Below are 9,802 nucleotides of genomic sequence, written 5' to 3' on the forward strand. Positions count from 1 at the left end.
AGGGGGAAGTGCAATGCAGTGAAGTTATATTCACCACAGCACCAGCAGAACAGTTCCCTTAGCTCATTGTGGACTGGCAAGGCTCAACAGACATTGTATGGGAAACACACCACTTCAAGTACACTGAACAGTCAATGATAATCCATCACTCAGACAGCCAGTTGATCAATGAAAGCTCTAGTTGCCTCCTGTCATTGGTTTCCTCTTCAGATGTTCATCTGAACACTGTCGAGTGTCTGCCTATCCACCATATTTATTCCTTGAATGAATCTCAGATCAAAAGAAGGCCGTATAGTTGCAGACTTATATTGCATTTGTATTTGTAAACCTAGATTGACTAGATGTTCAAGAGGGTCACGAGAGGCCGTGAATCAAGTTATCATCTACACATTCTCCATAGGTCACTGACGCAACAAACACATCCTTCAGGCTGAATGGATTCTTAATGGAAAACACTAACAAGCAAACCAACCACCCTACGCACAGATGGGGTTAGATTTAGAAGTGTCAAGGGCAAAAATACATATCAGTCAGTCTGCTCACATGGAATTCATTATTATGTGAATGCAGAATGTGTGCAGCATTCATGTTTGTCATCTAGACTCTGCCTTCATCACTTTCTACAAGGAAGGACCTTGCTAAGCACAGTGAGGAAGTGGGGAGTGACCACCATGATTGAAAACGTGGGTTATTTGCGGCAGATCTTTTCAACGGTTTTCTCAGCTGTTTAAAACAAATTATTTTAGTTTGAGAAATCTGCTAAATGCATTGACAAAACCTTTTTAAATTAACTTTATCTTATTGTTCCTTTAGGGGCAATGCACAATACATGTATTGCAGGAGATATGGCTAGAAGCTTATTTTCATCTGTTGTTCCAGTGATGCACAAGTTGATGTAGTAAAAGACAACAGCCAGTTCAGTCAGCCATATCATGTGGAATAGATTATGTAAATGTAGAGTATGTACAATTGTAATGTTTGGCATCTAGGCTCTGACCTCATCACTCCCCATGTCGAAACATCACGCTCACCACAGCGGGAAGTGGGGAGTGACGATACTAAATTCCCTGCTGGGGAAACATAGACTCAGAGCCTACAGGTGGATGCTGAGGCTTTTGAAATGCTAAATGAACAGCAGCGGCAAGCGACTGTGACCATATCAGCAGGCTAATATTAGCATTGACCTCAAAGCACCACTCGCCTAAGTACTTCTGAATGATCGGCATCTCTGCAGTAAACAAATTTTCACTCAAGTTGAAACCTAACACAGGTGTGTCTTCTGCTCAGTGTGCACTGTCCAGGGCGCTACACATCTGTTAACTTTAACTCACACCTTTGCTTTGACTTTATATGCAAACACAGGTAAACTGCCTGTTTGGAGAATGTGGACCAAACTGATGTCTTTAGGACCCAGAACATCCTTAAAATGATCAATGAATACAATCCTTAATTGTATTGAATCTAATATGTTCCATAAAGAAATGTTTGACTTAAACAGTAACACAGGGAAAAGGATGATTTTACCAAGTTATGGAGCAGCTACAATGGAACATTTGGTTACGTATGTACTGTATGTCCAGAGGCTAATTGTGTGCATTCGGAAGTGATTCTGAGACTGTGATAACCACATCATGTAATCATGTTGTCCAGCTGCAGGCACTGATGATTCACATTCCAGCCTTTGGTACAACAAAGACTTGAAAATTGAAGGAATTGTAATTATGCCTTTAATTTATTACAGCCTTTAATTCTGAGAATTCAGAGTTGGTGACTTTTGTCCTTCTGTCATTTTCATAGCACAGATAGATATGAAGAAGAAATTATCACCTTGTGACATTAAAGCAATCAAAATTTAAACACAAATTGTATCATCTAAGTACAGATGACAGCATGGCTATCATCTTACTTTCATCGCTTGCTTACACAGATAATGAAGTGGTTGCATTGATGCCCCTTTTGTCTGAGACCAGATTGTATCTATCCATCTGAGCAAATGTCACAAACTATCCAAATCTAAGTCAGTGGTTTATAACTTACTTTGGATATAATTGCATTCATTTGCATTCATCACTAACAGGGGAAGTGTGAAATTCACATCAATGGAACACACCTTTCACAAGAGTGAAAACCTGCAAATAAGCTGCACTGCATATTTCATGTGCTACAGTCAGAGCGATCAACTGTCCCTCAGCTGATGTGTTCACTGCTCACAATCTGCAGTCTGTTGGAGACTGTCATACAATATCCCAACATGACAAAAGATAACTTCTGGATGTTGGAAATGAAGGCAAGATTTGTGTGAGTGTATGTGTGTGTGTACATGTACAGAGCCGGGCTGGGAATGCTGTGTGTGGCAATTGGCCTCCTTTGATCTCGCCCTCTCCCTTGTCCCATTTCAAAAGAATCCCCTAAGAAGAAAAGTGTGTGTGCTGAAGGGGAAGGAAAAAAAGGTAGGGGGAGGAAGAAGAAGAGGACGAGGGGGAGGGAGGGGGACCACTGAAGTGTGAAGAGTGTGCAACTTTCTCCCACTTTCTTTCATCGCTCTCTCACTCTAAGAATGCTATTATGTCTGTGGAAAGTGGGAGAACGAGCAGGCGTTTGCTCTCTCTCTCTCCCTCTGCTCAGTTTCTTAATATAGGAAGCTGGTTCCCACAGGCTGAACAATACATTAGCCAAGCGGAGCAGCATTGTCTGAGGGGAGGATTTGGTGGAACTGAAACTATACGACCATACAGGAGCTGCTTATGGCTGCAGGGGACATTGAAGCTCTATAGTACAGGCTGCGGCACGACCGATAGGGCTTTCACAAAGCCAATACTAACATCAACACATTGAAGCTAACAAAGCTCTAACAAAATCTGTAATATACAAGTAATCCTCAGAGTTTTGTTATTGTCATTATACGACAAAAACACACTATTGTGTCTTTCTAAGAGTGCTGAAGCCTTCTCAAGACGACTTGAAGCTAATGAGTAAAAGACTGGAGAACAACATGCGTTATATTTTTTCATAAAAGCAAATATTCACCTGATATGTCAGAACACTGATATATCACAGTAACTCTAAAAAAAGCTACAGTACAATATGCCAGTCTTTGTATAGCAGTCATGTATATGTATAACACTGTGTGTAATTAATAATGTAGCTGCTGAACATCTATATTTGATGCTTACAATCTCCTGACAAGAAACACCAATTATTCATTTTACTTCAGTGTAAATCAGTTTGAAGTAAATTTATTAATGAAGAAAATGCATACATGAGTGCATTCTGAGTGTTTTCTTTCACTATAAAATTGTGATTACTCAAATAACTCTCTGGTTTATCTAATTGAAGGTAAAGATGGTCAATTAAAACAAAGAGTCCAGTGTAATCCTGATCAATCTTTATAGCACCATTAAAGAAATACCAGGATTTGTCAACTTGGTTTTATTGTCATATTTTATTCTAGTATGACTGTTGGTCACAATGACATTTTACCAACTAGTGTGACTTAAGTCAATGAGAGTAAAACTAAAACTAAATAAAAAGTAACCTTTGAAAACAAGAACTATGACAAAATGTATTACATTAACTTATAAAGACTAAACAATAATGTGAAAGACAAATTAACTGATTACCCTACAGTCTCATTCATGCATGTATTTGTGGAATCACACACTACAGCTCCTGATAAGTAAAACAGTATCCTTCTTGATTAACTGCTTTACCTGTTGCACTACTGTTACTAAGAAGCATCATGCAGTAATGTTATTTGAAGTAGGAACAAACAGATTTATGGACTACATTCATTAACAATCCACTGAGAATAAGACAAGAAGCAGAAACTAAACAGCTGGGACAATTTAAGAAAATATGCAGACCAAAATGTATCAAGGTAAGCTAATGTATCATTATCAAGAACTGTGGATGTAACCTTAATGTTACTTTTAGTCAGCTTTCTTCGTGTTGTTGACAGAAGGAATGATTAAATTAGGAAGGATTAATGTTGGCAGTCAACCATCTAAATCTTCTTCTAGATGTTGGAAATATTCAAGGTTATTCAACAACAGACAGTGAACAGGTGGGTGAATCCAGGCGTCTCAGCAGTGCAGAGTACAGATAGCTGTGGTGATGCTGGGTGAGCAGGAACGATGGTGTTTGGAAATGACAGCTGGATTTACTGAGGAGACTCAGTCTGTTGTCTTACTGCAGAGCAGAGTGGCATACACACTGTGTGTGAACAAGTAAACAATCCCATTATTATTAACCTTGTGATATACAAGAACAACACATATAACCATGCTGACTGTACACAACAAAGATGGCAACAGCTGTGATGTCAAAATGCGTAGAAGATATGAAAATTAAAAATACATGACAAAAATGAGACTAAAATGTTACTGAGGAAAACTAGACTATAATGTTTTAGGTTTTATTGACTAAAAAAATAAATCAAATGACTATATTTGACTAATATATTTGGGAAACACAGACTCTGGCAAGAACAACTTTGACTGAAGCTTCAGTTTAACAGAAACCTTTTCAAACACATTGCATCAGACTGAACCTGAACACAGACTGCAGTCTTTGGAAAACCCTGTCGATGTCGTATTAAACTCCATAGCCTGGTGGATCCACTACCAGGTCAACTTGCCAGCTGACTGACCTGATCTATTGTTTAAATTAGTGCCTGCTTTTCTTCTTTCTTTTTTTTTTGATTTAGCTTGTGTGGAATGCCAGAGAGGTCTTAGCAAATACAAGAAGATGGTTCATTTCTGCAAGTTTTCAAACTGCAAAAATAAAACAAGATACATAAAATGGAGTTTCAACAACTGCCGCTGTACAGTAAACAGAGACTCTGTTTATGTTGTTAAATTACTCGCTCTACAACTGCTATGTAGTTTTCTACAACAGCTACAACAATTTTCTATATTTACTCTCAGACTCAAAGACAATTTGCTTGTGGCAATATCTTTAAAGATCCCCTCTACACATATTATAAGATATACAAATCTATGCATATGCAAATGTTTTTCACATTTTTCACAAGTTTCCATACCACATTTATGTAAGTTGAGTACTGGACCACAATTGGCTCCAAACTAGTGATGTCATAAATCATGCTCACACATAGGTACACGCCTTAAATGGAGATTAAGTTGAGCACAGAGAAACTTTCCTCCTTCAGCAGATGAACGTGAAAACAAACTCTGCAAATACATCATTCTGAACAGTGAAGCTCAAATATTCAAGAGAAGGAACAATAAGCAACACACATTTTTGAACAGAGGGGGACTTTAAGTTTGACCTATGTGACTCTCCCCAGAATCCACACATCTCCACAAAGGAGGTGGTGAGTGAATGTTATTATAAATTATGGGCAAGAATATAACAATAAGACCTAAGTTTACAAAAGTATAGAAGCACTTGTGCATAGTGTTGTAGAAAATGTTGCAAACACGAGTCTTTATAGCACCTTGAGTAGTTCTGAGACACACTGTATGACAACATCACATACTATATTCTCTATCTTCTTTTTTCTGCTTGGCATTGACCCAGCTTTATATGACACATACATTGAGTGCAGTATTCAAGCCCAAGATGTCATGTTTGTTTGGGAATATACAGTAGATATATTATATATCTTGTGTGTAGTGTTTACATCAATGCCTCAATTCACATATATACTTTTTATTTATTTATACACGTTTGATATCTTTGTAAACCTTGGGGAATTTACTGGACTTTTAAATAAACCCTGTATGTTTGCTATCAATTGTTGTTGGTATGAACAGTATATTTCTACTGTATATTGTATACTGTGTGTTTATGTTTGCCTATTGTTTGGTTATGTGCTTATATGTCTTCCTATACACTTGTTCTTGGCATTGTGTGTAAGCACACTGACAGCTACTGAGACTTGTATGTGTCAGCATACTTGGCATATAAAGCTGATTGTGATTAAGTTCCCGCTTGTGGCTCTTGAAAGGTTGAAGAGGATATGACGATGTGTTTGAGACCAGCCATATGATCCTCTGTAGCATACACTGAGAGCTCTTTACAAAGACCTTCGAGAAGAAATGCAATTTTCAGCTCTTCCTCTCTCTCCCACTTTCACACTCTGGCTCACAACAGCCAGATGGCAGGGCCAGCCAGTAATAAGCCAGCGGCTGATACATATAGAGGAACAGTGGAGGAGGAAATTACAGATGCTATCAGCCAAGTTCAAGAACATGCTTTTTTTTTTTTTTTTTAACTTTCCCCCCCCTCCCTCCCTCCCTCTCTCTCTGTCTCCCCTTCCTGTGATTCTTTTTCTTTGCTCTTTCTTCTTCTACGGGCTGCTGCACAAACGGCAGTCAGCAAGGTATGCGACTCCCCATTCACAGCAGCCAGCAGGGGGTCCCTCACTTCAAATCAGCCCCACTGTTCACGGGATTTGAACCCCCCCCCCACCATTCCAGCTCACCAATTCCCCCACCCACCCCTTGCCCCCACCTCAATGACTTTCAACGTGTGTGTGTCTGTCCCGCTGTTGTAGAGCAGTTAGCATCCAGTTTGAACTTTTGCTACCTCTAAAAGATTCTCTGAATTCATATTTTTGCTGCTTTTATTAATTTTGTTTATGTTGTTTCTGTTTATTTAATTGAATTCCTTGTAATTCAAACTAATAAAACTGATGCCAAGTTGAAGACACAGCAGGGGGGAGAACAGCCCAGAGGACACCAGTGGAGGGGATGTGAGGTTGTAACGCTCGGGGAGAGCTGGGTGGCTGTGCGTGTGTGTGTTTGTGAGTGTGTTTGTGTGTTTGTGTGTGTATCGTGTTTTGCTATAGTTATGAGGCCTTTCTTTGACTTCATTCACTTCCTAACACCCCTAACTCTTAAGGGTGCAGTATGCTTTATCAGAACTTGTTGGATGGTTGAACAGCTTCAGAAACCCCTCAACATCTTTCTGACATCACCGAGGAGGGGCTGCGTCCGACAATTTCTGCAACTTCCTGAGACCAACAATCTGACATTCACGCTCACTTCACGCAGCTGTGCAGAGGTGAGAAAGCAAGTAGGTTAGAACTTCTCTCTCTTGCTCTCTTTTTTCATTCTTTGCACGACTAACTCTGTCACATTTCATACGAACCAAGTGTGCAACACAATGAATGCCCTCCTGCCTTCCAGGAGAGACATTTGCTTTCAGATGTACAAGTTCTTTTCCAGTGTAACCTTGCCTTTACACCTGCTGCATGCCTCACTTCTCCACAAACCTCCACAGTTATGTGATCACAGATGACGCACCGTCTGCAAGCAGTTCCTGGTTGACGATTGGCTTGTCTTTCTGTAGTGAGACTGACCTGATCACTTCCTCTAATGTCTCTCCAACAATCAGATACAATGTATTTTTAAACAGAAATAACGAGGAAGCAAGTAGGAAACATGTCCTGTACAGCAGTGACATAAACATTTTGACAAAGAAACTCCACATTTTTTTTACTGCGTTCTTCTGCTGCAGCAGCCTTACTGTGTGCTTGCTGTAGATTTATCCACAGCACCCACCACAGTGTCGGAGAGCAATGACAACTCTGACAAGGACGGGAGCGCCACTCATGCAAATAACTGTTGTCACTGATGCTTCTCCTAAAGTAAGATTAACTTTCATCAGTCATCTCAGTCAACAGGAGAGGAGTGATTAGCCAAAACAAATAATCATTAGTGCAATCCATTACCAACCGACACGTTGAAAACTGTCAAGTAAACATTCTCATTTCTCATTATTTTACAGTTTAATGGAGAGTTGGGTCAGCCAATAAAACTGCATCCTTTGATTGAGTTTCAGGTCCACCAATCCTCAACAAGCCTGGATGATTTAGATACCTTCCATTATAATTAACTAAAAATAATCTCACTTTTGGAATATTGCTAGAATTTCCTTAACATACTGTAAGATAAACATTATTAGCAACAAGCTGAATCCTAAAGAGTTGATGTTAAATCCACCTTAAAATAGGTCCTTGGAGGATTTTGCTCATCTTTGTACTTTTGCAGGTTCAATTGATCCTCATAAGTGTACAGATACAAGTACAGACACACTGAAACACACACATCTTCTCTTTGATACAGTTCCCTCTGCCCTTCTCTCTGGGAGTTTTTTTTTTCTCTCTCTCTCTTCAGGAGGGGGGCTGGCACTCCTGTGGCCCCGCAGCTGCATTTTGGGCTTCCTCGCCGGTTCTCAAGGGGCAAATAAAACCCTATTATATCTTTGAGGGAGAGCCGCATTCAGGCTGTCATGCAGACGCTCAGATGAAACGCAGCACAGCCACACAATCACAGGCTGCTACAGTATGAATGAACAGCACCCGTTAGTAATCCCGCCCTCGCGACCAGGTGGCTCCCAAAGATTTTTACAGGCTGGTGAATCTACAAATCTCCATACTAACAGAATAAAACCAGAAATGTGGAATAAGTAAATCTAGTTACGGAGGTTTTAGCTGAAACTAAACTTGTCGTAAAGTCGTTTGTGAGCTGAGCTAAGGCGGTAAGCTAATTATCTCTCATCTGACAAGGCAGCATTGCCTGTTCAAGTTTTCCTTTAAGAATTAGCCATTTCTTCTAATTCATGACTAATGACCACATTATTCTATCTGACACTCTAATTACTCAAAGAGGAAATGTCTGACTGCCCACAGTATAATGCAGCAGCCTCTACCTTAAGCCATTGTTGCTTCCTTTCTTAAAGCAATTACCTTTGGGTGCATTGAATGGCAGTAATGTTTATATTAATTATACAGCCTTATTAAATTTGACTAGATAATTATTAGATTTTTTTTTATGTATCCTCAGAATTCACGGCTAGCTCATATTCTGTGACCCACAGCACATCACACTTACAGTACATACAAATTAGTCACAAAATCAATCACAAGTGCAGATTCCAACTGTTTCTAACCTACAAGGTGTTTGGTCTATTTGTCAAATTTAATACCTTTTCTTGTAAAGCACTTTGAGCTGCATTTTATCTTATGAAAGGTCCTATATAAATAAAGTCTATTATTGTTATTATTATTATTATTAATCTGTCAGTGAACAGAGGAGTGATCCTCTCTCACGTGGAGGAGGTACTTGAACAGTTACCAGAGGATACATGGAAAGATTGTGGAGAAGTTCAGCTAATGTGAAAGAAATTGAAATTGTATTCTGTTTATCTTAACTAGCACCACATAGTATTCTGTATATGTTGGTTCATATATGTATAATGTAGCTACATATATGTACACTAAACCACCTTGCAGCACTACCCTGTGTCATGAATAAAACATTTGTAAATGTATTCTGACACACAAGGAAAAAATGCAATTATAAGATTATGTTAGCAGAGTTCACCTTCAATTCACTATTTAAAATAAATTAAAACAATTGTATGAACTTTAATGATAGAACGTATATGACATATGATATCAGCATAAACAATTAGCTAAATACAAAGCTGTGCTTAACTGACTTGCAGATTGGATAAATGTATCCACATTTTTGTGTTTAGGAGGAAAATAAACAGACAAATGGGATTAGAAAGTGGTGTGAGTTCATTTATTGTCACATTAGCCAATAAAATAACAGCACTCTGAAGTTTTCCTCTGACCTGAGTAATTGAAACATCTTAACATCAAGTTTTGCAATTTGTGCATAGAAACTATTTCAAAAAAGATGACTAAATGTAATGAATCAGTAGTTGAAACATCCAGTTTTTGCCACTCCACTGGTACTAATACAAAACAAAACTTGACCCAATCTACTGACAAAAAGAAGACCTTGAAGACTAAAAGTTGTTCGTT

Source organism: Thunnus albacares, chromosome 6 (genome assembly GCF_914725855.1).
Source record: "Thunnus albacares chromosome 6, fThuAlb1.1, whole genome shotgun sequence".
Taxonomy (NCBI): Eukaryota; Metazoa; Chordata; class Actinopteri; order Scombriformes; family Scombridae; genus Thunnus; species Thunnus albacares.